At 40.2% G+C, this 25697-nt stretch overlaps 1 protein-coding gene across 1 annotated transcript in view; it reads left to right on the forward strand.

The window, feature by feature from the left end:
- The first annotated feature begins 2216 nt into the window (after positions 1-2216).
- The window catches only part of DOCK8 (dedicator of cytokinesis 8), a 140775-nt gene continuing 117294 nt past the window's right edge, over positions 2217-25697 (forward strand). The window contains 2 exon segments of the mRNA XM_030566193.1: positions 2217-2882; positions 25575-25672. The gene's annotated coding sequence lies outside the window, so the exon portion shown is untranslated.

A 25697-nucleotide genomic window follows, 5' to 3' on the forward strand; every position in this document is an offset into this window, starting at 1 on the left:
AGCATGGCATGCGTTGTTTTTTTAAAGTTATAATATTATAAGAACATGATAGTGGAGAGGAAAGTAGACCCTATATCTCCATCAATTCCATGCAAGATCAACAGGGGTGTGTATCAGAGACAGGCCCCCATTTTGAAAAGCAGAAAATAATTTGGGATGCCCAATTTTCAGTAGTGCTGAGGGCCACAAATCCCATTAAAATCAATGGGATCTGTAGTGTCCAGTGGTTCTGAAAATCAAGCCTGGGGTGTTTGAACTTAGGTACCCAAAATTAGTGGACATTTAAAAAAATGTGGTTCTAACTTATGAAATGAGGGTGGATGAAATTTCTCTCATTTATTTCCATGTTTCTGATTGGAACACATTGCAATTGTTGATTCGAAGCTGAATGTTGTGTTTTTAATAAGAATTTTTATGAGTAGTACACATACTGTAGTTGTAATTACACTGTGCATTGGAATAGCTCTACAGGATTATCAGTGTCGATTCTCTTTCTCTGTGTCTCCACACACATAATAGGAAGGAGCAAGGTCCAATATCCCTTGTCTTCATAAGAGATTAATCATGAGAGAGAGACCCACCTGATCTTAACAGAACATTCCTTGCTCAGTGCTCCAGGAGAAGGGGAGCAAACCCCAACTGCCAACCAGGAAGCAACCTCAGTGTCAATGTGTTGTGAGAAAAACATCTTGTGCATATGCACAAGACTCACACGATAAAATATCCAATTCCATTTATACCTCATGATGTAACTGATTTCCAGTTAACATCCATTCTTTCCAGTCTAACATATTCTCTTTTCTTCGTTCATTTTTTTAAGACCCTCCTCTTGGGTCTCCCTGATTCTGTAGATTCCTGATGTGTTTTGTTTACATATCCAGATTTGGTTCCATACTCAGTGATTCATTGGTTTTAGTTTTTCTGTTAAATCCCTCAGCTCTCCAGCTGCGCCTTTCTTTCCCCTGAGGCATATAGTAAGAACTCTGAAAAGACCATCTGTACAACCTTGATCTGGTGGTTTATATGTATGAAACTACCAAATTTCACTTTATCATCTTAAATGAGCCCTTCATTTAACAACGCTCTAAAGTACTTTTAAACAAGAAAGACAGATTCTGCCACCCTTACAGCTACTAGCACCTTACTCTGCACGGAATCCTATTGAAATCTGTAGAAGCTGGAGAGGAATGGGTGTAAGTCAGGATATCAGAATCTGTCCCATAGTATGGCAACTCTGTTTCCAGCATTCCAGTACAGAGTATAGAATTAATGGGAGGTTTGGAAGCCTAACATTGGACTTACTTTGACTCCCTCATATCCCTCTGTAGCAGCCATGGACTTGTATACATTTAAAGGGTTGTTGTTGTTTTTTCATAATAGATGCACCAGTGTTTATCATCTTTACAAGCCAGTAAATCTGCAATAACATCATAAAATACCGGTAATCTTAATAAATGAAAAAAGCCGTAAAATGTCTTTTTAAGATAACATTCCCCCCCCAAATGAAGGGAAAGAAGGAGGAACAAGAAGTAGAATAGTGAATATAATTACACCACTATACAGAACCAACTTCTGGTTACTGCACAATAGTATCTAGTATATGTCTCTGTCTCTCACGCTTTTGTTACACATAGTACAGCTTGATTCTGTAACATATATGTACACATTTATACCAGTAAAAATGCATTTTAATTAAAGATCCATCATCGTCTCATCCAGTGGAAATTGGGACATACTGGAAGGAGAATAATGTTTCCTCTTCTATTTCTTGTGTTGATGTAATCCTGGCTCCAAGTCAGAATGAGAGTTTATCTTTCAGATTGTACTCGATTGGAAAGATCATCTTTGAGGATTTAGTTGTACTGTACCCACCGCTCATTGGAGCCTCACATTTATTTAATAACAGGATCTATTTTATCATCCCCTATTACAGCTTTAAGTATTCACACCCAGAAAGGATTTTAGTGGTTGTGTACAAAGAATGACGGAAACAACTTAGAAAATGGCCATAATTTTTCTTAAGAGGCTGCATAGAAATATCTTGTCCCCGGAAGAAGGATGGGATCAGAATTGAATCGCAGAGATCCTCACTGGAAGGGTCCCTTTAATCAAATAGTTTTCTTGCAAGCCCAGAGTCGCTGGAAATTGTTTTCAGTACAAGCGAGAGTGACACCTATTGAGAAGCGTCAGCCTACTTCAGAGTCTGCAAAGGTTCCTTTCTTCCAGTTGTGCAAGAGGAAGCCGAAATATTAGCAAACAGAGTTTCCAAACAGCATGGGAGCCAGACGCTTTGATCTCTCCCTGGTTACAGTGGGGGAACTAGCCCATCCTTAGTGCCTGTTTAAATTCCTGTCTTCCTGCGTGAACCCCTCTGGACCAGTCAAAAATACCGAAGCGGGCAGGGTTTCTAACAAGGTGAAAAGCTATATTCAGAGTGAGCGCTGCATTTCCAGCCGCCTATCAAGGGATCATTAGAGTCCCTGTTATATAATTGCAGCGGGCTTGGGTCCTGGTCAGAATTACAAAACGGGAGGGCTTGATGGGGAAGGATGCGCATCGTCCAGGCAGCTCCGGGGTATTTGGATTTTCAGCGCACGGGGAGCCCCGGAATTAGAGCTCAGGCTTTTCTCTGGAGGGTAAGTCAGTAGCTGAGCCCTCCCACTTGGCCAATTTCAGTGAGGAAGGTGAAATGCGGAAGTTTCCACCCAGAACTGACAGATGAAACTCATTCTTTAGCTCTTGGTATGATACACATAATAAGCGCCCTCGGTGGACATTACTAGCCTCAACCCTCCTAGGGATCTTAAATTCCGAGGGACGCTGTCAAGCATGGCCACTTTACCCGCAGCTGACAGAAGGGCATTTGCCCTGAAAATCAACAGGTAAGAGACTTTTATTGACCTCTAAACTTTCCGGAGTGGGGGTGGGGAATGCAGCAGCTCAGCATGCGAGAGGGTGGATGATCCGGGTGTGGGTCCCGCTCCCCCCAGACTCCGGGCGTGGAGCCATCTGCACGCTCCTGATACCTAAGGAGCTCTGCCAAAGGTTCCCTCCTATGAAGAGAGGCTCCCGCTCGGTGGATTAAGTTTAAAGCATGTCTTTCGCATGGTGAATTTTGCTTTATAAAACAATTCAAACCTCACATTTTAACGTCTCTCTCTTGTTTACACTTGGCACAGGAGTATCCTTGGCTAGACTCAACTTCTTTTTTTTTTTTCTCCTAACGAAGTTGGCTGTAGAAATCCCCTCCCCGGAAAAACTAATCATTCGTATGTGTGATGGTTCTTTATTCACTCAGCACACTGGGTTTATTTTTCTGACAGGTAGGAAATGTCAAATGCCTCACCTGGTTTGTTACTAAGGTTTGATTGTTTTGTCAGGACAAGCCCTGAGTCTGCTTGAAAACTGTGCTCCTCACATAGTGAGTTGAGGTTTTATATGTATGAGATTCCCCTCACCCCCCTTCAGATGTAATAGCTTAAATGTTTTTATGGCTGTGATGATACTTATTGCAACACAAGGTTTTTCTGTATATGCAGTTAGTATTAATATGACATCTAGCAATTTTTCTCATATATTTTCCTTTTCTGCCTCTTATATTATGACTCACCATAGGATTTAAAATGAAAAATGTTATTCTAATTTTTCTATTCAAAACTAACATTAAACTCTACTATGCCATCCTTTATTGCTGATCTTTCATTCTAACAGAGTTTAAACTGTGGCTTTTTCTCATAGAAAAGCATTGACTGTTCAGCTGGTGTGTGTGTTATGGTAGCATTGAGAAATCAAGACATTTATTTTGGTGGTGTTAGGCTAAGAGAAAATACAGGGTGTCTTTAGTACAGCCTAATTATCTCACTACAGAAGTCTCAGTTCCAGGTAGTTTGTTTTAAAAACAAATTAACTGAGTTTGCCAATAGATCTAAGAACAAACAGGATAATGATTTTATTACTGACAGTGAGCAAGACCATCTCTGTAACAGACCCCCCCAAAAATGCATAGAACCCCTCTTCCTCAGCAATTTGTTGAAAGAGATGGAGTTTACAGTTATTAAGGAAAATAATTACATTATCATATATATGTCTTTCCCATGATAATTTCCCATCACAAATTGCACATCATTTTACCTTTCCAAACCCTTCAAGAATTTGTTTCAAGTTGCTGGCAGAATATATTCTTCACAACCATGTGGGATTACACTGAAAGATTTTCCAAAGAATGATTTAATCCAACACTTTTTTCTTTGGCAAATTTCCCGTTGATTTCAGCAGGAACTTTGAGTAAGGAGTGCAGGACTGGATTGTACTGCAGTTTCTCTACCTTTTGGGCCAGATTCACCAGTTACTCTGGATGCTTTTTGCTGCTCTTGTAATATTTAAAGTTACTTTGTATTGCCAAAGCTGCTGAAGCATACCAGTGAAATTGGCCTTATGCGTTATCTGTCCAAGCTTGGCTAAAGAGAAAAATTGTGAAATTAGACCAATCATTTTGTTTCCCTTTTTAACTTTGTCTTATGGTTTGCAGTGTCAATGCTGAATGTTTGTGTAGTGAAACAAAGAAAGATTGAAATCCATCATGTTCTGAATCTATGATTACAATTTAACAATAATTAGATTTAGTTTACAAGCATTATTCAGGAATGGTTCTGTTCTATAGAGCTGACATATGTGAAAAGGAAATAGAATGGTAAAAGTTGTGTATATTTACTAGTAGAATTTATGCGTTAGTCCCCTCTTCAAAAGTTACAGATTGCTACTATATGGACCAAATCCTATGTGCCCTGTTCTTTTGAATTATTCCACTGACAGTAGCACTTGGCTGTATGTCTTCAACAAAAGCAAACTTCATACCCAGCAGCAATATTCACTTGTTTGTTTTTTTCCAAGATAAGTCATTGTAAATCAATGGGCTAATTCATCAGCTCGTGCACCAAAGAACATGCTCCAGCTGTAGAATTCTAATCTCCTTTCTTCAGGGTTTTGGTTTTGGTTTTATTTCTTCAAAATGAAACTATTTAAACACCAATTCAATTTACCAGTCGTCTCCTTTCCCTTGGGGGGCTTCTGGAGGGGCCTATCTGCTCCCTATTGGATTACTCTCTACAGGGCTTCTGTCTGGGAGTTAGGCAAGCCTCTCCTCTCCCTTCTCATTCCTAGCCTGCTCCCTGCAGGATTACAGTCTACAGGACATCTGCCTGAGAATCCTATATAACCTGGGTTCTTTCCCTTGCCCCAGGGTCTCCTGTAGGAGCCTACCTATTTGCTACATCTCTCTAGCAGAACTGAACTACTTGCTGGTACTTACTAATTATTTATTATTTTATAATTATTTATTTGTATCACGGTAACACCTAGGAGCAGTGCTTAGCGTGTGCCTGCTTGCAACAGCTCTCAGGTAGAGGAAATACAATTTATATTAATCCTCCTCTGATTGGGTGTTTTCCCCACTTCCCTGCCTCCTGGCCTAGAGCAGCCAATCTCCCCTCTGGAGGCAACACCATTCTCACAGGAGGGACATGCCAGAAGAAAAAGCCCAGCAGCTCAGAATGGCTCCACGCCTTCCTCTCCTCTGTTCTTGCCTCTCCTTTCGTCCCCTTCTATGAGCAATAGGATGGCTGCCCTACTCCTCCCACCTCTTCTTTCCCTCCCTGCAGCACCAGCCCTGGGAAGAGAAAGAGGGGACCCTGCTACAGCCCTCCAGGCCTGGGAGAGGGGACTGGAGAACCCCAAGAGCTCAGGAGGAGCAGAGATGAGGCTGAAGGGACAGAACTGATGGGGCTGGGGTTGAGGGAGAGAGGATTGGTGGAACGCAGGAGGACAGGCAGATGTGATGTCACTTTCATTTCTCTAGAAAGTGATTGACACCCCAGCTGCCACCATTATTGAAGCACTGCCAAGGAGCCCTAGTCAAGAACCAGGACCCAATTCCACTAGATGCTGTACAAACAGAACAAAAAGATGATCCTTGTCCCCAAAGAGTTTGATCCAGCATCAGCTGTCCCCCAGATGATCAGTCACAGGTGGAGGTACACCCAGTGGCCTTTTGTTTAAAGGGCCAGCCACCTTCTTACTGTCATGTTAAAAGTATTCTTTACTTGTAAATATCACCTTTGATCATTAAAACTGAAAGCATACTAACATTCATTTCACTTTACACTATTATATTGTTTGTTAAATATTGCCTTCACTCAGCTTTTAATTTTTGCCCTTGGTTCCTTTTTTACAGTGACGGTAGATGTGTCTATTTTATAGTCAATTTCACTTGTTGGTTTTCATGCATTAGGACAGTGCAAGACATTTGGGTTGCAAACACTGCAGGGGAACTGTTATCACATTACAAGCCATGTTAATTTAAAACATGTCTCATTTTTATTTATATCTTAAAATACCTTCAAACTTGCAAGATTTGCATGTAGTCTGTATATATAAGCATGCCTTCCTGTCACTATTACCCTAATCTTCCCTCCACCACTCCATTTGTTTGCTTGTTACTAGTCAGTTGCATCCTGTGTGGTCTGATCCTCCAGCCACTTAAGCAAGTGTTTTAACTATACTCATGCTAGTAGTCTCTTTGATTTTAGTGGGACTACTCACATGCATAAAATTGCTCTGGCACATGCATGTTGCAAAACCAGGGCCTTCAACTGTAACTTTTCAGGCCAGGGACTGTCTCTTACTATGTGTTTGTTCACACATAGGCAATACAATCCAGTCCTGCAATCACACCTTCATTTGTAGGGTAGGCATATCCAACCCCACCTAACCCAATGAAAATAAGGTGATCCAGCGACCTTCCCAGTTATACCAAGCTAACATCAAATAGCCGGGCTGACCAGGTACATCTTACATCACTTTCCAAAGTTTATCAAGCTTAAATCAAAGTGCAAAGATCTTTGAGAATGCCCTCAGTGAGTTAGTTCAAACTAATCAGAAGTTAGGGACATACTTCAAGAGCATGACAGCCTATCACAACTATAGAGATGGAGCATGCATGGTAAGATGGTCTCAGAGACGGGGCCAGCTCCAGCTTTTTTTGCTGCCCAAGCAGTGAAAAGAAAAAAAAAAGAGAAAAAAGAATAATCCAACTGAGCTGCCACCAAAGTGCCGCCGAAGAAAAAGAGAGGAAGTGAAGGGCCCGCCGCTGAATTGACGCCAAAGTCTGAAGCGGAGCGATTGAGTTGCTGCCAAATTGCCACCTCAGACCTGGACGTGCTGTCCCAATAATGGATGGAGTGCCGCCCCTTTCTATTGGCCGCTCCAGGCACCTGCTTCCTTCACTGGTGCCTGGAGCCAGCCCTGCTCAGAGACAAAACAGAATGCATCCAATGTGCTTTAATAGTTGTGCCCTACTTATGGTTCTTGGAATGGACATTTTGCACTGGATTGCATGAAGCGATTTATTATATTGATAAACACAAGATATTAATTATCTGCAAGTCAACAAGATATACATATGTGTTATTTCAGAACTTCTGATGCTTAGGCCAAGCTATTTTTTTTTCATAAATTTGTATTTTTGTAATGAGAATTCAGTTAACAAAATTACAAAAAGATTCTTGCTTTTGGGAAGTGTACTAAAAATGTATCCTTCTGATCACATTTTATATTAAGGGTACCTTAATATATGTGTTTTAAAGAATGAAAAATTATTAATACGTGTTTTAATAAAGTGTTAGGTCAATAGGCTGGTTATATCCATGGCTTATAATCATTTAATACCATCTACTGATGTTCTTATAGCCGTCTATAATACATACTTCTCATATATGTAGCATCCTTATAACATAAATTAATCATTTATTAATCCTTTATGAACAAAAATGCACCCTTAATCTAAAGCATGATGATTTAGCCATTCTCTCAATTACTTATACTGGCATGGCAGTGATAGGATAAATGACCTTTTTTACGGCTTATCAAATCTATCTAATAAATTAGTTGCACGAACAAATAAGTCGAATTTGACAAAAAGGTTGTGCAGGATTGAGCCTGCATCACGTGAGTTTTCTCCAGTGGGACTAATCATGTAAGCAAGATTTCTCAAGTGAGTAAGGTTTTGCAAGATCATGCCTCTAGTTAGTTCATTTAAAGGCACTCAAATGTTAATAAATTTGAATGCATTTGAAATCCATTTCTTAAATATACAATACACAGTGGCTTACAAATCATTATTGAACCTTTTTTTTTAAACAGATTTTCCATTTTGTGAGCCTAATCTTTGCTGCTAGAAATGATGAAAAATACAGTCTAAAATTGCCTGTTGTTATGGGAACAGACTGCTTTTCACATACTACATCTGTGAGATAATAGCATTTTTGTATTTGGCGTGTGCATCATCTACCACTAATAACAGATTAAGAATAAAATAGGATTTATATCAGTTTCATATTTCATGTGCAACAGCCTGTCTATTAGTAGTTTCCTTCATTACAAAGGCCAATTTTGATTAGACTTATATTTACATAAAATTAAATATTATGGGGCTGATTCTGTAAATCTTTCATGTGAAATGACTTGGAATTCCATGTGCAGAGAGGCTGTAGAATAGACATGTATCCTGGTTGTTAAATACTGAGTATGCTTTTATTCTTGTATTAGATCCTTTTGCCTCAGCCATAGGGGATTCTTGATAAACTATGCTAGGAATATCAGTTTAAAAGAATTGTATACTACTATTTCTTTTTCATTCATTTGTATTTTTCTTTAATGATTTTATTCTTTTGTCACTAGGCATACTGGAACCTTTTCCCAAGAGGGGAAAATATGCATTTCCCTTTGCACATCACTGGTAGAGGTGCTGAACAGATCGTAATAGTAACTCACTTTTTCCAATTATTTATTGAGGACTAAATCTTACAAGCCTCATTCATGTGAACATCTTCATAAAAAGCCATACGTCTCCCACTTCCTCATGGCAGGACTTCTCTTTGCTATCATGGCTTTCTTGTCCTGGAATCTTCTGGGCTTGTATTTAAACAGGGACCAGATTATGCCTGGCCTTTATGGAGATGTGCAGAAGGGAGAGAGCACAAGACATCAATAGGAATTGGGTGCCTAAATATCTTTGAGGTTATGGGCCCAAGCCATTCTCCATCACACAGTATTCAGAAGTCCAGTTGCAGCTGCATTCATTGCACATATGTATATGTCCAGATTGCTCCCTCCCTACTCCCCTCGGGGATCATTGCATTGGTGGAGAGGCTCTGGGATCACGATTATACCCTCACTATACCCCAGGTAGAACTGCTGGAGTAAGTTCCACCCTATGACATGCCTCTGTGTGCCTGCACTTGCTGCTCCCTGAGGCAACAGAATGCATATTTACTCCTCTCTCACTGCAAGGGAGAGATGTGCCTTACAGGGACTACTGAGCTTTAAGTAATTTCACCACAGAGGGAGTTAGGAACATTATACTAGGTGAAGTGTTGGATCACATCCAATGTCAATAGCTTTATAGATAGTACAGCAAGCTTTTCAACTGTCTGTAAGGTTGTTGTTTAATCAGACCTCCAGATAATAAATTTGCCTTTGCCAGTGTGTTTCTAATGACTAGGGAAATTAGTATGAGGCCCTAGTTCTTCTTAATATGTTTTAAAACCCTTCTTAAGCATACTTTACATTTGGTTGAGGCACTATTTGTCTGGCCATTGTGGAGGGATCCAAACCATGTTTTATAAACAGGATTAAAAAATCATGTTTGGCTTGGATCGCTACTTGGGCTAAAGCACATTTTAAACTCAAGGTTTGGCCCCATCCACGTGGCACATCAAACCATGTTATTACCCAGTTCTACCACAACAAAATTAAAACTGTGTGTTTAAACAATGTTGTAAGCCTTATGCCTACGAGCCTCACATACGGGAAAAGAACAGTGTTATAGCTTTTTTTTCTTAATCTCCAGTGTGGTTGGGACATGACAGTTCTGTAACCATGTTAAGGAACAATCTTTTAGTCTGTGTTTTAGTCTCTAGCCTATTATATTTTATACACTGGCAATAAAATGAGTGATAATAGGGATGTCCCTAACCCCGACAAAGAACTGTGCTAGCCCATGTTTCTTCATGCAGTGTAGATGGGTTTCAAGTTAGCCATGGGAGCAAGCTATGGAGCAGACACGGAGTTGTATTTCTAAATTATGCAAATATTATTTCAGGATTACGCCATCATCTTAATAGGTTAATTCAAATGATAACATTTAAAGAACTCTGTAAATATCTTTCTTCTTGCCATAGATGTGCTTATTTGGGGCAAGTTTCTGGCTTTTATAGCAAAAAAGCATACTAGAAAGGTAACACATCATAGGAGGAAATTTGGTTGCGTCTGTTGTTTTTGAAGACCAAAGCTCAAGTCAGTTTGTAAGCAAACACTGCAGAATGCATGTACATCACTGTGACAAGGTATATAGGCACTCCTATGGCCCAATGTACAAGGGATAAAAAGCTTCCCTGCCTATCACATGGCTGGTCTAGGGTGGGACTATAACAGGAATGCGGAGGGACAAATCCTCCTCCAGCTTTCTGAAAGCTAAAAAGGTGGTTGTTGTTGCCAAGTTATTTGCATCTTTTTTAATTAATAAATGGAGCCTTGAGGAAAAGGACTTAAACATTTTGCCTTCTCTGGCTGGTGAATCTGCCCATTGGTTTACAACCATATCCAAACATGAAGATGTGAGAACAGCCACTGAAGTAAGTCAGTAATTAGGAGTAAGTGCCCACCCAGTCCAGTCATGTATCACTGAAAAATACCAGGAGCAGCAAATGCAGGCTCCGTAATGCAGATCCACTGTAGCAGCTGAAGAAGCTACTGCAGAAAAAACTGTTTAGAATAAGAAGCAGCCATGGGATCAGAAAGCCACTGAGGTTCATTCAGGGACAGTCATAACTAACAGGTATTAAGTAAGCATCTGAATAATCGTCATCTGCCAGGGAGTCAGATAGTCCTAGATATCTCCATTCGTTTGTTATAGTAGTTATTTATGAATGATATCATGTTTCATTGTATTTGGGATTTTTTTTTAAAGGAAGAGGTAATAGTATAACTAGAATCCCTGTTGTGTGATAGGAGTATTATTCTTTTACGTGACCCATGGCAGATGAGCAGGGACAGGAAATAAAATTTAGTCTCTGACCAACAAACTCTATGTCACAGCATTATGAAAGTGTCTATAACCTTTGGATGACAGATTTCACACGTAGTTTAAACATCTAAAGTACTTTAAGATGTTTATGTTGTAATTTATGGAGCAGTTCTTTTGTTTATGACACCACAAACATTAATCTTACTCGGCAAAAATGCAATTGTGGAATGAGAAAAATGTTAATTCCATGTGATGCCAGGTGGGAAGGTTTGTATTCATCTTTCTAAACATTTACTTCTGTTTTTCTGTGAAAACAGGTGAGGAAGCAAAGTGTACATATTCCACATCCTCTGCCACTTTTAGGTTATATAGTAATCAAACATGAGTTTATTAGAACAGTTAGAATTATTTGCCATTTTCCCCCCCTCAGCTAGAAGTTTGCTGGTGTTAAAAAAAACATACTTTAGACTATCATCATGAATGAAGAAAAAAATACCCTGGGGAGAGTTCAATTGCTAATGTATCCACCTTCATGCTTGCCATCAAAAATGTAACTACAGTAAAATAGGCCCAAATCAAAACTTGGGATCCAATAGCTTCAGACTTTGAACAAATTCAAATCCAAAATCTGCAGCTTCTTTTCATGGCCTTTTGCAGAATTTTAGGGTTGCTAATTTGGTTGTATGTATTCCTGGACATTTCATCACATGATATAATCTTTTATTAAAGATTAATTTTTAATTCCTGGAAAATCCTGGAGGGTTGGAAACCCTAAGAAAAATACCAGTTTCATGTGACTGGTTATTAGAGTAGCAGCCGTGTTGTCTGTATCTGCAAAAAGAACAGGAGTACTTGTGGCACCTTAGAGACTAACAAATTTATTTCAGCATGAGCTTTCGTGAGATACAGCTCACTTCTTCGGATGCATAGAATGGAACACACAGACAGGAGATATTTATACATACAGAGAACATGAAAAGGTGGAAGTAGGCATACCAACAAGAAGAGTCTAATCAATTGAGATGAGCTATCAGCAGGATAAAAAAACTTTTGAAGTGATAATTAAGATGACCCATAGAAGGTGTGAGGAGAACTTAACATAGGGAAATAGATTCAATTAGTGTAATGACCCAACCATTCCCAGTCTCTGTTTAGGCCTGAGTTAATTGTATCTAATTTGCATATTAATTCGAGTTCAGCAGTCTCTCTTTGGAGTCTGTTTTTGAAGTTTTTTTGTTGCAAAATTGCCACCTTCAGGTCTGTCACTGAGTGGTTAGAGAGGTTGAAGTGTTCTCCCACTGGTTTTTGAATGTTATGATTCCTGATGTCAGATTTTTATCCATTTATTCTTTTGCATAGAGACTGTCTGGTTTGGCCAATGTACATGGCAGAGGGGCATTGCTGGCACATGATGGCATATATGACGTTGGTAGATGTGCAGGTGAACGAGCCCCTGATGGCGTGGCTGATGTGATTAGGTCCTATGATGGTGTCACTTGAATAGATATGTGGACAGAGCTGGCATCGGGCTTTGTTGCAAGGATAGGTTCCTGGGTTGGTGTTTATGTTGTATGGTGTGCGGTTGCTGGTGAGTATTTGTTTCAGGTTGGGAGGCTCTCTATAAGGGAGGACTGGCCTGTCTCCCAAGATCTGTGAGAATGAGGAATCATCTTTAAGGATAGGTTGTAGATCTTTGATGATGCGCTGGAGAGGTTTTAGTTGGGGGCTGTAGGTGATGGCTAGTGGCATTCTGTTATTTTCTTTGTTGGACCTGTCCTGAAGTAGGTGGCTTCTGGGTACTCTTCTGGCTCTGTCAATCTGTTTTTTCACCTCAGCAGGTGGGTATTGTAGTTTTAAGAATGCTTGATAGAGATCTTTTTTTTTTTTTTGGTTTATTAAGGCTTTTAATATCACCCAGATCCCTATACATCCACAAGCCCAGCCTAAAGTGCCAGCTCCATTTTCACACCCATCTTGCTTTGGTAGGGGGTCAGCATTGGGCGAGCTTCCTCCTTCAGGAATCTCGCCACCTGCTGGGAAGCACGTCCAGTGAAGGAGGTGGACTCCAAGAGGCTTTCCAGTTGTCCATGGATGGGGCTGAAGTAGGGATCAGCACGGATCCGAGCAATGAGGTCATTATCTCCCCCTTCCTGTTTCACAACAGCAGCTGCCTGCTGGGAAAGAATGCGTATCTTCTCATGGCAATCCTGGAGATTACCCCCTGCTTTCACCATGGCCATGATGATATTTTCTGTGGCCATGAAGGGTAGCTCCTGTTGTAGGTGTTTATCTCTGTCTGAGAGATTGGAGCAAATACGGCTGTATCTTAGAACTTGGCTGTAGACAATGGATCATGTAGTGTGTCCTGGATGGAAGCTGGAGGCATGTAGGTAAGTATAGCGGTCAGTGGGTTTCCGGTATAGGGTGGTGTTATGTGACCATCGCTTATTAGAAGTCTATTATTATGTAGAAGTCAAGTCTATAAAAAGGCTTCTGCATGGACTTCTCCTGAGGGTCGAAACAACAGACTTGACTTCTATATAGATTGCTTCCGTCAACGTGCACGGACTGAGAAAGCAGTATCACTTACCCCATAACCTAAGCCGTGCTGAACACAATGCCATCAACAGCCTCAAGAACATCATAATCAAAAAGGCTGACAAAGACAATATACACCTTCAAGTCAGTGGCACTACATTGATGACATCTTCATCATCTGGACTCATGGAAAAGAAGCCCTCGAGAAATTCCACCATGATTTTAACAATTTCCATCCCACCATCAACCTCAGCCTAAACCAATCCACACAAGCAGTCCAATTCCTAGACACTACTGTGCTAATAAGCGATGGTCACATAAACACCACCCTATACCGGAAACCCACTGACCGCTATACTTACCTACATGCCTCCAGCTTCCATCCAGGACACACCACACGATCCATTGTCTACAGCCAAGCTCTAAGATACAACCGTATTTGCTCCAATCCCTCAGACAGAGATAAACACCTACAAGATCTCTATCAAGCATTCTTAAAACTACAATACCCACCTGCTGAAGTGAAAAAACAGATTGACAGAGCCAGAAGAGTACCCAGAAGCCACCTACTTCAGGACAGGTCCAACAAAGAAAATAACAGAATGCCACTAGCCATCACCTACAGCCCCTAACTAAAACATCTCCAGCGCATCATCAAAGATCTACAGCCTATCCTTAAAGATGATTCCTCACTCTCACAGATCTTGGGAGACAGGCCAGTTTTCGCTTATAGAGAGCCTCCCAACCTGAAACAAATACTCTCCAGCAACCGCACACCATACAACATAAACACTAACCCAGGAACCTATCCTTGCAACAAGGCCCGATGCCAGCTCTGTCCACATATCTATTCAAGTGACACCATCATAGGACCTAATCACATCAGCCACGCCATCAGGGGCTCGTTCACCTGCACATCTACCAACGTCATATATGCCATCATGTGCCAGCAATGCCCCTCTGCCATGTACATTGGCCAAACCAGACAGTCTCTATGCAAAAGAATAAATGGACACAAATCTGACATCAGGAATCATAACCAGGGCCAGCTCTAGCAATTTCGCCGCCCCAAGCACGGTGGCACGCCGCAGGGGGTGCTCTGCCGCTTGCCGGTCCCGCGGCTCCGGTGGACCCTCTCGCAAGTAGCCTGCGGATGCTCCACCGGAGCCGCGGGACCAGCGGACCCTCCACAGGCATGCCTGCGGGCGGTCCACTGGAGCCGCCTGCCACCCTCCTGGCAACTGGCAGAGCACCCCCTGCGGCGTGCCGTCCCAAGCACGTGCTTGGCGTGCTGTGGCCTGGAGCCGGCCCTGACCATAACATTCAAAAACCAGTGGGAGAACACTTCAACCTCTCTAACCACTCAGTGACAGACTTGAAGGTGGCAATTTTGCAACAAAAAAACTTCAAAAACAGACTCCAAAGAGAGACTGCTGAACTCGAATTAATATACAAATTAGATACAATTAACTCAGGCCTAAACAGAGACTGGGTCATTACACTAATTGAATCTATTTCCCTATGTTAAGTTCTCCTCACACCTTCTATGGGTCATCTTAATTATCACTTCAAAAGTTTTTTATCCTGCTGATAGCTCATCTCAATTGATTAGACTCTTCTTGTTGGTATGCCTACTTCCACCTTTTCATGTTCTCTGTATGTATAAATATCTCCTGTCTGTGTGTTCCATTCTATGCATCCGAAGAAGTGAGCTGTGAGAGCTTTGTTCTTATTTTGGGAGGCTGCTTGTACAGCGCTTCTAGTGAGCAAGGAAACTATTCCACAATGCAATCCACAACTGCATGATGTAATGCAAAAGTGTTTCATCATCCCCTTCTGAAACCGCTGCAGGCTGGCTACTTCTCACATAGCAGGAGAGAGTGGCATGTTGGAGTGAGAGTCAGGGCAAAGGGCCAACTGGAGATACTCTGCATGTTTCCATTCTCAAGCTGGCTATTATGGAATCTTTGAGAGTCCGTCATTTACTTCATTCTCAGACTATTTGAATGTACTTCAAAATTCATTACACAACTCTGTCAGAATTGCCAAGATTTATCTGGCTTGCCATGTAAAACTGCTGAATTTCATATGATTTCCATGCAAAATAAAAAACCTGGACCAGGTTCACTTGAAATTCAGGTGGGATTCGCCAGAAGATTAAAATATCTGGTTCAAGTTCTGTGTTTATTAAAAAAAACAAACCCAGGTAAAGCCAGTTTCACCTGTTCTGGGGTTTGTTTCAGGTTGTGTAACAAAGGTCTTTCTCTTCTTTAAGTCAAAATCTGCTCTTTTCTGTAATCATGTCTGATTTCAACAGATCTCACTTGCCTTAGAAGTCCTTAGAATATCAAGTTTACTGTAACTAAGGCTATAGGTTTAACTTTTACAACCACTGTGTTGCAGCCAAGAACTGTGCTCTGGAGGAAATCCTTTCTCTGCTAAGATATACAAGTAGGCACAGCACCACTTCTTCCTTTGTGGTCTTTTAATCATCAGCTGTTTTGGCTGCTTGCATGAAATGTCTGCTATTTAAATAACTTTTAAGAATAGGTTAGTAATTGAGGAACCACTTGTTCCTTCAAGACTTCAGTAATATGTAACACAGCCAAACTGGGTGCTAGTATTTTTCCTTAGAGTGCAGGTGAACCTGATTCGTTAGAATATATTTTAGATCAATTACTGTATTATCTATGTTTGGTAATAAACATAATGACAACAGCAGCAAAACCCTTACCCAAAAGTAAAATTAAACATGAGGTCCAAACTTTCCCAAAGCATGAAAGTGTTCACACTGGGGGTGAGGGTGGGGAGGTGGTTGTTTTATCTTTGTGTGGAAATATAATTAACTGCTAGTAAAAAAATGGGTGCAAAGAATTTAATTTTCCATGTTCTAATGAAATTATTTCCAGAGTTGTTAGATAAAAATATATTACAGTATCGTTGTAACAATTTGCTTGTAAACTTAGGGCCAAATTCTGCATGCTTTCTTACTCACAGGAGCATTCCCAATTACTCCAATTTGTGGATAAATTATAGGTGCTGCTTTGGCTCCTGTAACTGTCAAAGTTAAAATTCACATAAACCACAATGGGAGAGAGATTGGGCTCTAACAGTGTATGTGTTTGAAAAAAGTAGTATCTCAGACACATATTATCTTCAAAAACAACAACAACAAACCCCAACAATGTAAGACTTCATATTTATTAATGTTTAATGTTACTCTATTAGATTGTAAGCTCTTTGGGACAGGAGCTGTATCTTTGTTTACCCCAATCCTGACTGTGACCTTTGGAAACTACTGCAACACAATGATTAAATCATGATCAGTCATGATCGTCACAGGCAATACACAACCAACAATGATTGTATAGTTTTTACATGTATTCAGATATCATGGTGCTGGGCATGATGCAAATCACACATTTGACAAAATGACAATCAAGTTTTACTTTATATTCCAATTACACACCTGCTTCTCACTAATTTTTAATGAATCAGCAACAGGCTTTTTCCCTCCTGTCTGCTTTTCAAATGACCAAACAATAATAATAAAAGCAACTGTCCAAATTTGGGGGAAATTATTTTGTTTACAATAGTAGCCAACCCTATTTCAATGTCACCCTTGGTTTAAAACCACAGGGGAACACAAACATAGTGGCAGTTGCACCTTCTAAACTAGAATTGATTAATGGCTAAGGAAGTAGTAATAAAGCTATCAGCCACTGTATAAAAACTGTATAAAGACCAAAAATGTGTCAGCAGAAGCATCACAACAGGGATCTAATCTTGCCGTTCTGAAAAAAATGACAAGGCATTCCAAAAAAATGTCACAACTTTGAATATGCAAAATCCTGTCTCCTTGGGGAACAAGGGTCAAAGCATGGCAGGGTCAAAGCACAAATAATGTTTTTTCCAACTCCTATTGCTAATTTGTGTAATAGCTGATTTGTTTTAGCTGTCCCTGTGGCTTTTGCAGTGGCCTTGCTGTTATTACATCCATTAAGATCCACCCGTTTCATTCACATGAATGGTATTGCGAACTCCTCCAAAGATGCCAGCTGTAAAAGAAACATGATACAGAATGGGAGGAAAGGTCCCTTCCTCTTCAGAGAAAAATGTCTGGACACAGGTCTTTAGTTAGTAGCGAAAAAGAAGGACTTAATTCCATTGATCGATATTCATCACCAGATTTAAGGTCTGATTCTTTTAGTCACTTCTACGCTTTGGTAGTAGTCTTCCCCCACACCCCTGCAGCTCCTGCCACGGGTAAGATGGGGGGAAAGAGAGAGAAAAAGTTTCAAAACTGTTAAGCTAGTTGTAAATTTTATAAAGTTGCTTTTATTGCAGTAGCCTGTTGTTAATGCAGTGCTTGGATTTGCTTTGAAAAACTTTTGAATGGTATAGTTTTTGTATCTGGCTTGAAATAAACATTGAGTGGAAATGCCTTGTGTTTCTGCTGGATGAAAGATTGAATAACAAGAGGAAGAAGTCCAAAACAATATTATCTGCACCAGTATAGAACCATATTTATTTTGAGCTCAGATGAAGTTGTGAGCTGGAATAAAATGTCCTTGCACTCTCTTTATAATCATTTTGTTGGAATATGTTTCTAGATTGATAGGAAGCTGTAGACAGTACAAGTATCCAACAAATTAAAAAGGAGAGTATTGTCGTTTGCTTTATGACATGCTAAATCAAAATATGAGCCTGGGTGTAAATGAAGGCACAAATGTTTGATAGAACAGTCGAGGACTCATCCTTTTGATTTGGTTAGACTATGCTGCTGACAATCCAAGATTTTTTACAGAAAGCAATTTAAACAGCCCCTAGTTGCAAAGTTTAGCTTTGGATCCAGATCCAGCTTTCCTATGGGATATGCATATTTAGGGGTTTAGTTCAGAGTCTTATTTATTCAAAAGTGCATTAAAAGAACTTTTGGTCTAAGCTTTTTTGGTAAACCAGTATGAGAGAACCCAGAAGCAAGCACTGAATAATAAAACTAGATAAAATGGGATTAATTTCTCTGGTACAGGTGACCTATATATATAATGTTGTATGTTGTTTACATTTTTCAGCCATGTTAGAGTAACAGACGAGCTTTATTAATCGCAGATCCCATTTTTTCAAAATTAATCCTGTATGAAATCATTCATGAATGATCTAATGTGTCCAATTTCATTTTTACATCCACTTTTCCAAGTTAATTTTATGTATTTACAGGCAGTTTTGAGCACAGAGGTGCATTGAACTGAATCTTCAAGTTTCATATAGCTCCTTGTTTTCCAGGAAGTGCAAATATACTGATCACATGAAAAACTATAGCTGAAAAAGTAAATACAGTAAATGCATTCCGTTGCTGTTTTCTCTCCTCTAAACTCAGCAAGTAATGACAAGATTGGGAGACAACGTAAAATGTTGTTCTGTACATTTAATTCCTTAAACACAGAAGCCACCACCGCATGCATGAACAAATCTCCTGTACTACCCCACATCCTTTGTACTTGATCCACAGAGTATGATTTTAAAAATACACAAGCACACGGACCAAGGTAACCTAATCTTCAATTTGTTTATGTGGTATGGAAATGTGACTGCCCTTCCCCCCCACTACCAGAAATGGTTTATTTAAAATTAATTTGTGTGTATGTTATATTCCTCTCTCTGAAGAACAAGCAGGAGTGCTTAAAAATCCTGAGTGCATTGAATGACTGGCACGTCTAACCAGGGATAAAAATGAAAACTGGCCTCCTGCCTGTTTCCTACTAACTAATTAACAACATAAAGATGAGGATGATGTTCTGTCCCAGAGTTCTTCACAGTCTGCTGCACCCCATGCTGACTTTGGGAAGACGTTGCATGACAGTCCAGCAAATAAAATTCAGTTGTCCAGTCTGGGATTGTTGTTCCCTTCCTAGGCAGGGTATTTCTTAATCTGATAGACCCTAAATAAGACCATGACAGAGTGCAGAGGCCCTACCTGAGCACTAGCAGACAAAGAGTTAACTGCTAGCCCAGGTCAACCACACCTGTAAAGAGGGAGGTAATGAAGCAGAAGCTGTGGTACCTGAAGGCCAGATTAGAAATTTAGAGGAAAACCAGGGAACTCTATTAAAAGAAAACTACTTCCATTGGTAGTGAGAAGGGAAAAGAATCTCTGAGACAGATTTTTATGCTTGGTAGCTAAAGAGGTGGGTTGGAGTCTGACCTGTTGTGTTTTTTTTTCCTATTTACTTTCTTCTCTAGCAGAATTTTTTGTTTGTTGCAACCACAGAACTCTCAAACCTGAGAATAAAGGCACAGAAGAATTATTCTAGTAGATGATTTGCTTCGTCACTATTAGACCACGGGTCTATTCCTCAGACTAACAAAGGTTTAACATAAAGTTAAGCATAAGGCAACATGTTTGCTTTTTTACAGAAAATCCTAAATGGATGCATAATTCTGTTTAATTTTACTTTTCTTACAGAAAGTAGGAGAAGCCAAACCAGTCAATATATAATACTGAAGTTTTTTTCTGTTGTATTTTATGACCCCTTCTATGTAAGTACATATATACACCATCCTTTGAGAGACTCTTCCTTTCCCCCTTTTTAGTTAACCTCTCTGTTTTTCTGTAGCCAATGAAGACTGTATGCAGATCTTTCAGAAGCCTGTTCTCAATTCTCTAAGTATTGGATGGATGGATGACTTGAGTGATAAAAGTTTCTCTCACCAGCTCCTCCAACTAGATAGTTGCTTATTTCTTTGAATGGGTCAGCTAGAAGGTGTATACAACAGACTCTTACCTTTAAAACCAGATTTTCTCTATTTAAAAGTTTCCACTTTCCAGCTGCTGAAAGATCTCTGTGAGCTTGAAAACCATTCTCTTCTGCTCTGTTATATATTACCCAAACTTTTGTACTGTCCCTTTGACCACCATGGCACCACAGTGCCTGCTGTGTTCTTTCAAAATCTGTCTTTAGCAAATCCAGTTCAAAAGAGGTAACTTTTATGGGTAGATCTTAGAGTGAAATCCTAAGAATCTGCAATGGTATCTTTACTTTAAAGACAATTTATTATATTACATCCTAATACTGATACAATGACTGTCCATATACAAAAGCATATTTCTTTTACATGTGATTAGTCTCCAGAACTTTTTGTAGTACAGACTAATGTGCCTCAGCGGGGGATCACTCAGCCTCTCTAATCTCATCCACAGTTCAATGAATTCCATTATGGGCCTCGGAAGCTCTTGGCATACGAATGTTTGACGTTTGAGAATGGTCTGTTCATTTCTAATACTTCTGTTTCTTTCTTGTTGGGATTGGTGAAATTTTTGCCTCTCAGTTGCTCATTAGTATTTTTGCTTTGAGAGTGATTCAAGACATTGTTTTGCCTTGCAATTGAAATTGGCTTTCCATACAACTGTATATGGGTGCAGTTATTGATGAGTAGTGATTTTTCTTTTGAATATCTTCTCTCGGACATCTTCATTAGAAGATTCTCCCTCTTCTGGGCACTTATAGCTGTGTTTGCCTCTCCCTCATCCTACTTATGGACTGGTACTATCCAATTTGGAGAGCCACTTGTTCTTACTGTGCTATGAGCCTGACCCAGAGGTCCTTGATCTTGTTGGAATCTTTATACTGATTTCAATGGGCTTTAGCTGTGGTTTATGACATGAGCATAAAATTAAGAGACAAGCTATCACCATTTAAATTATCGCTCATGTGAACTAGGCCAATTAGGAGTGTGCAAGAGAGGGTCTAAAATATTCTAGACGTGAAGGAAAATTGTTTTCATTTTCTTTTCTGTTCTATTATATAATTTAGGCCTAATCACTAACCTTAATCATGTTCTATCTCTGAGGCCCTAGTCCTGCAATGAACTCTGCAGTGGCAAACTCTCTGAATTTGGTCCATAAGCTTAATTACACTTAATACCTGCTGTCTGTAACTATGGTTGCACTGTTGGTTTAAGAGATTATACAAACTGTACACTTTGTTTAGGAGAGGAGTTTGGGGTGGGGGGGACTGTTAAGTCACAACTATAATGAGCTGTTTGGAAAAATTTCTGCAGGATTGCATATACTACTTGGAAGTCAATGGGCACCCTGGGGAAATACACCCGGTGTAGGAGCAAGGACTGCTCCAACCCCCCAGTGCAGCCCAAAAATGTGGGAGGCAGAAAGGTGGCATAAAGCTACCTTACTCCCCCTGCCTTCATTTTCTTGTGGGTTCTACCTACTGATCAATGCAACATGGAATCTGACCCAATAGGAATTTCACCAGTGAATTGTGTGACAGCCTTATGACTTTTTCTCTACAGTCAGTTGTCTCATTGAGTACTACATAAAACAAACAGGGACCAAATAAGAGCACTGCACTATTATTGCCACACCTATATGTTTGGGGGCCAATTCCGATCTCAGGAATGCTTGCTCAAATACTGATGGCTGAAAGTGGTCCTGCAAATGAATTCAACACGTGGACACTTCCAGCTGCATGGAGTCATTTCTGTAGGATCAGGGCCCAATGGAAGTTGAGTTTGTGTATATCTAAGGGTAAAATCTGGCCCTTGTTTTCTTAGTGAGTGTCTTTGTAGATCTAGCTAGTGAGCACAGTTTGTTTGCAAAACTCATGTAGTACAGATATCCTAGTGCACAATATTGTTAATTTAGCAGAAATAGTTAAATTAGTAAATGAAACAAGATATACTACCTACTTCAGTATCTAAAGTTTATCAATTGAACCAGCCTTCTTTACTTTATCAGTTTCCTGTAATGTATGTCATTTTTTCTTCAATATTGTAGTGTTCCTTTTCAAATTATTCCTTCTGTTAGATAGTGAAAAATCTGTGCGGTCAAATTCATTCGGGTGACTGACCATGTGTCCCCATTTTGGCCAGAACAGTCCATTTTTAAGCCCTGTCCCTGCCGTCCCGACATTTTGGAAAAAGTGGGCATTTATCCCATTGGCTCTTTCCAACTTGCTCAGTTGGCAAGAGCCAATGGGACAAATGCCCACTTTTGTCAAAAACGTGGAGTGCGGAGGAATGTGCAGGGGACAGGCAGGGCTTGAGTGAGCAGTGATGCTAGCCCCCGCCTCATAGGGAGGGGAGAGGGCAGACAGGGCTCAAGTGAGCAACGATGCCAGCCCCAGCCTCGCATGGGGAGCAGGCAGGGCTCGGATGAGTGGCTTGGGCCAGCCCCATGCATGGGGGGCAAGGGGAGGGATGGCTCAGTAGGCTAGCCCCCCGTGGTGTCCTGTTTTTTCTATTGGGGAAATATGGTCACACTAAATGCATTGCTTCTTGTAAGGAGCATAGCTCCCCTGAAGGCCACGGAGTTGCATCTGCTTATGCCAAAAGGTGAGTTGAGTTCCTTGTCTGTGTGCCTCTTCCCTTTTGTAGCTCAGAACAATGCCTTGTTCTAGGGGCCTAATCACCCCACAGCCTGTATAATTTAGGAGACATATTATTCCCTCATCTAGAGTGGGAATCTGTTTTTAGAAAATGTTTAGCCATCATCTTCCAGCAGATGAACGTTGCTACAACACTCCTTAATGTCAATGAGACTCGTGTGATATGCTTCACAGGGCAGAATCTGGCCCATTCTCTTCAAAGGAAAATTCTGGGTTCAGTAAAACTGATACTTATTTCGTGCTGTGAGAGACACATGATCAGAGGTTACTTGTAGTGGGAGATGACTGGAAGAAAATCAACTTGGTATACAGTTTTTGTTCTCTTTTTAAAAGTCCCCCATATATCTTAAACACACTAGACATAAGAAAACCACGGATTTCCCCTGTGTGCCTTTTTACTGATTAAAACACCTATTTGTCTAGTGAATCAGATCAAGAATCCCTCAACATTTTGGCTTGCAAAAGCCTTGTGGTGCCAATACTGAGTAGAACGTATTTTTTCAGTGATGTCTCTTCTTCCTGTTCCATAGCAGTACTTGGCTTTTCAAGGCTGCTTTTGCTCTGGCTGTTTTTAGAGTCAAGCAAATTGGTCACATTTGAAAAGGACTCTGAATTATCAGCTGCTTCACAGGAAGTTGGGACAGGAGAAGAGGGAGGAGAAGGTGCAGATTGAACAGGGAAGCACCATCATTTTGGGTCTGAAAGCCTGATTATCAGATGGCTGAAGAACCCAATAACGCTCACTAGCATTAGAGGAATGAGTGCTGGGGACAGAAGAGCCTTCTCATTTGACCACATCATGATGTTTCCCTAACCCCATGCAGATTGTCCCATGTAGCAAAGAACTTTTCTGATTCTCCTCCACTGGGAGACAGGACTACCTAATTTCCTTAAACTTGAGACCTGTTCCAAAGCAATAATGCTGTCTGAAGTGAAGCCAAACCCTCCTTTAACACACTTAAATATAAACCTACCCCAAGGAAAGCCTTCTATAACCTGAAAAGGGAGAAGAGCCTGAGCCTGCATGAAGTCCACTGGGGACTATGCTATTTCCAACCTGTTTGACTTGGAAGAGGCTCAAATACTATAGTGATGGGTGGCAGCACAAAACTGTAAGATAGATAATGTAAACCGAAACACTGAGGATCAGGTTCATCCCTGATATAACTCCATTAACTTCAGAAGAATTACACCAGGGATGAATGTGGTGTGAGGGAGATTAAGGGCCTGATTTTTCAGAGGTGCTGAGCACTTGTAGCTCGCACTGATTTCATTTGGAGTGGTCAGTTCAGAGTCTTTTGAAGCTCCAGTTCTGAGCTCAGCATCATTCAGTGAGTCAGGTTGCAGAGCTGGGAATAGATTCATGGACTTCCAATATCCTGCTTTTACCATTAGACACTCTGGACTCTAGTGGATCCTGCTAAATATCCTACCCTTTCTAGATAATGGTAATGTGACACTGTTTTCTTATTTCTCTAAAGAAGTTATTGTGGGGGAGATTTTCAAAAGTGAAAATGGCAATTAAGTGCCTAACTCTCATGACTTCAGTGAGAGGCATGTAATTGTCATCTGCACCTTTGAGAATCATGCCCCTTGTTCCTAAGGGAAAATATGTAAATTAATCAGTTCAAAACAAAAACAAGACATTACTCAATCATTATTATGTATTTTATTGTTTAGTCCTGAGCCTCATAGAATATTTACAGCAGGTTATTAAAGGAAGGCAATGCATCAATCTGATTAGTGGATTGTTAAACTCAATGGGTTTGGTTGGCTGACTGTACTTTCAATCAAAGTGGGATTTTCAAAAGTGCTTGGCATTGACCTATCTCTACTCCCCATTGAAATCAATCAGTTAGTGCTTTTGAAAATCTCACTCTTATACATTCAGCTGATACTCTTATTAAGACTACAATGTTCTAGACTGGTGTTTTTGTTTCCAGGTGGGTAATGACAGCACACCGTGTTATTGATCCGAGTGTAGGATTTTACTGTTCGGTCAGTGGAGTGCTGTCTTATTGCTTTTTTTGGTCCATGATTAGTTCATTAAAAATGTTTCTCCTCTGTGGTGGTCCCTCTCCGTTCTGTTGCTCTATAATAGTTTCTTTGCAGGACTGAATTTGCAGACTATTATTAAATATTGCTACTCATGTTCCAATTACAATTGATTAGGGTCAAATTGTTCTTATCAGTTTATATTTAGTTTCCTCAGTTCCAAGAATTTAGCTTTGATAGCACTATATTTATTGGTGGGAAAATGAACAAAATCCTGAGAATACAGGACTGTAAATGTTTTGTGAACAATTCAGTGAAGGCCAACACTTGCTACAAAGCAAGAGGAGAGCAGGAATAATCAAATATGGTTCCACACATTAGAGTAATCATTAAGCTTCTTAAACTCTAGGAAAAATATTTGATTATCTTATTTATACCTCAAATATTCATAAATGTAGAGTTAAAATTACCAGTGTGACCTTAACATTAGTTGTTGGTTGGTTTTCAGTTGTGGACAACTACTGCACTACACTTAAGTTTTTCCTGTTTAATTAAAGGCATTCATCAGCAGAAATAAGGAAGCAATTTAACCGTCCAGCCGAGCATTGGGACAGTTTTGTCAACGAAGTATAAGTGCCTCTGGCTCTATTCAGCTTGGTAAGTACTAAGATTAGTTTGTT

Source organism: Gopherus evgoodei, chromosome 6 (assembly GCF_007399415.2).
Source record: "Gopherus evgoodei ecotype Sinaloan lineage chromosome 6, rGopEvg1_v1.p, whole genome shotgun sequence".
NCBI lineage: Eukaryota > Metazoa > Chordata > Testudines > Testudinidae > Gopherus > Gopherus evgoodei.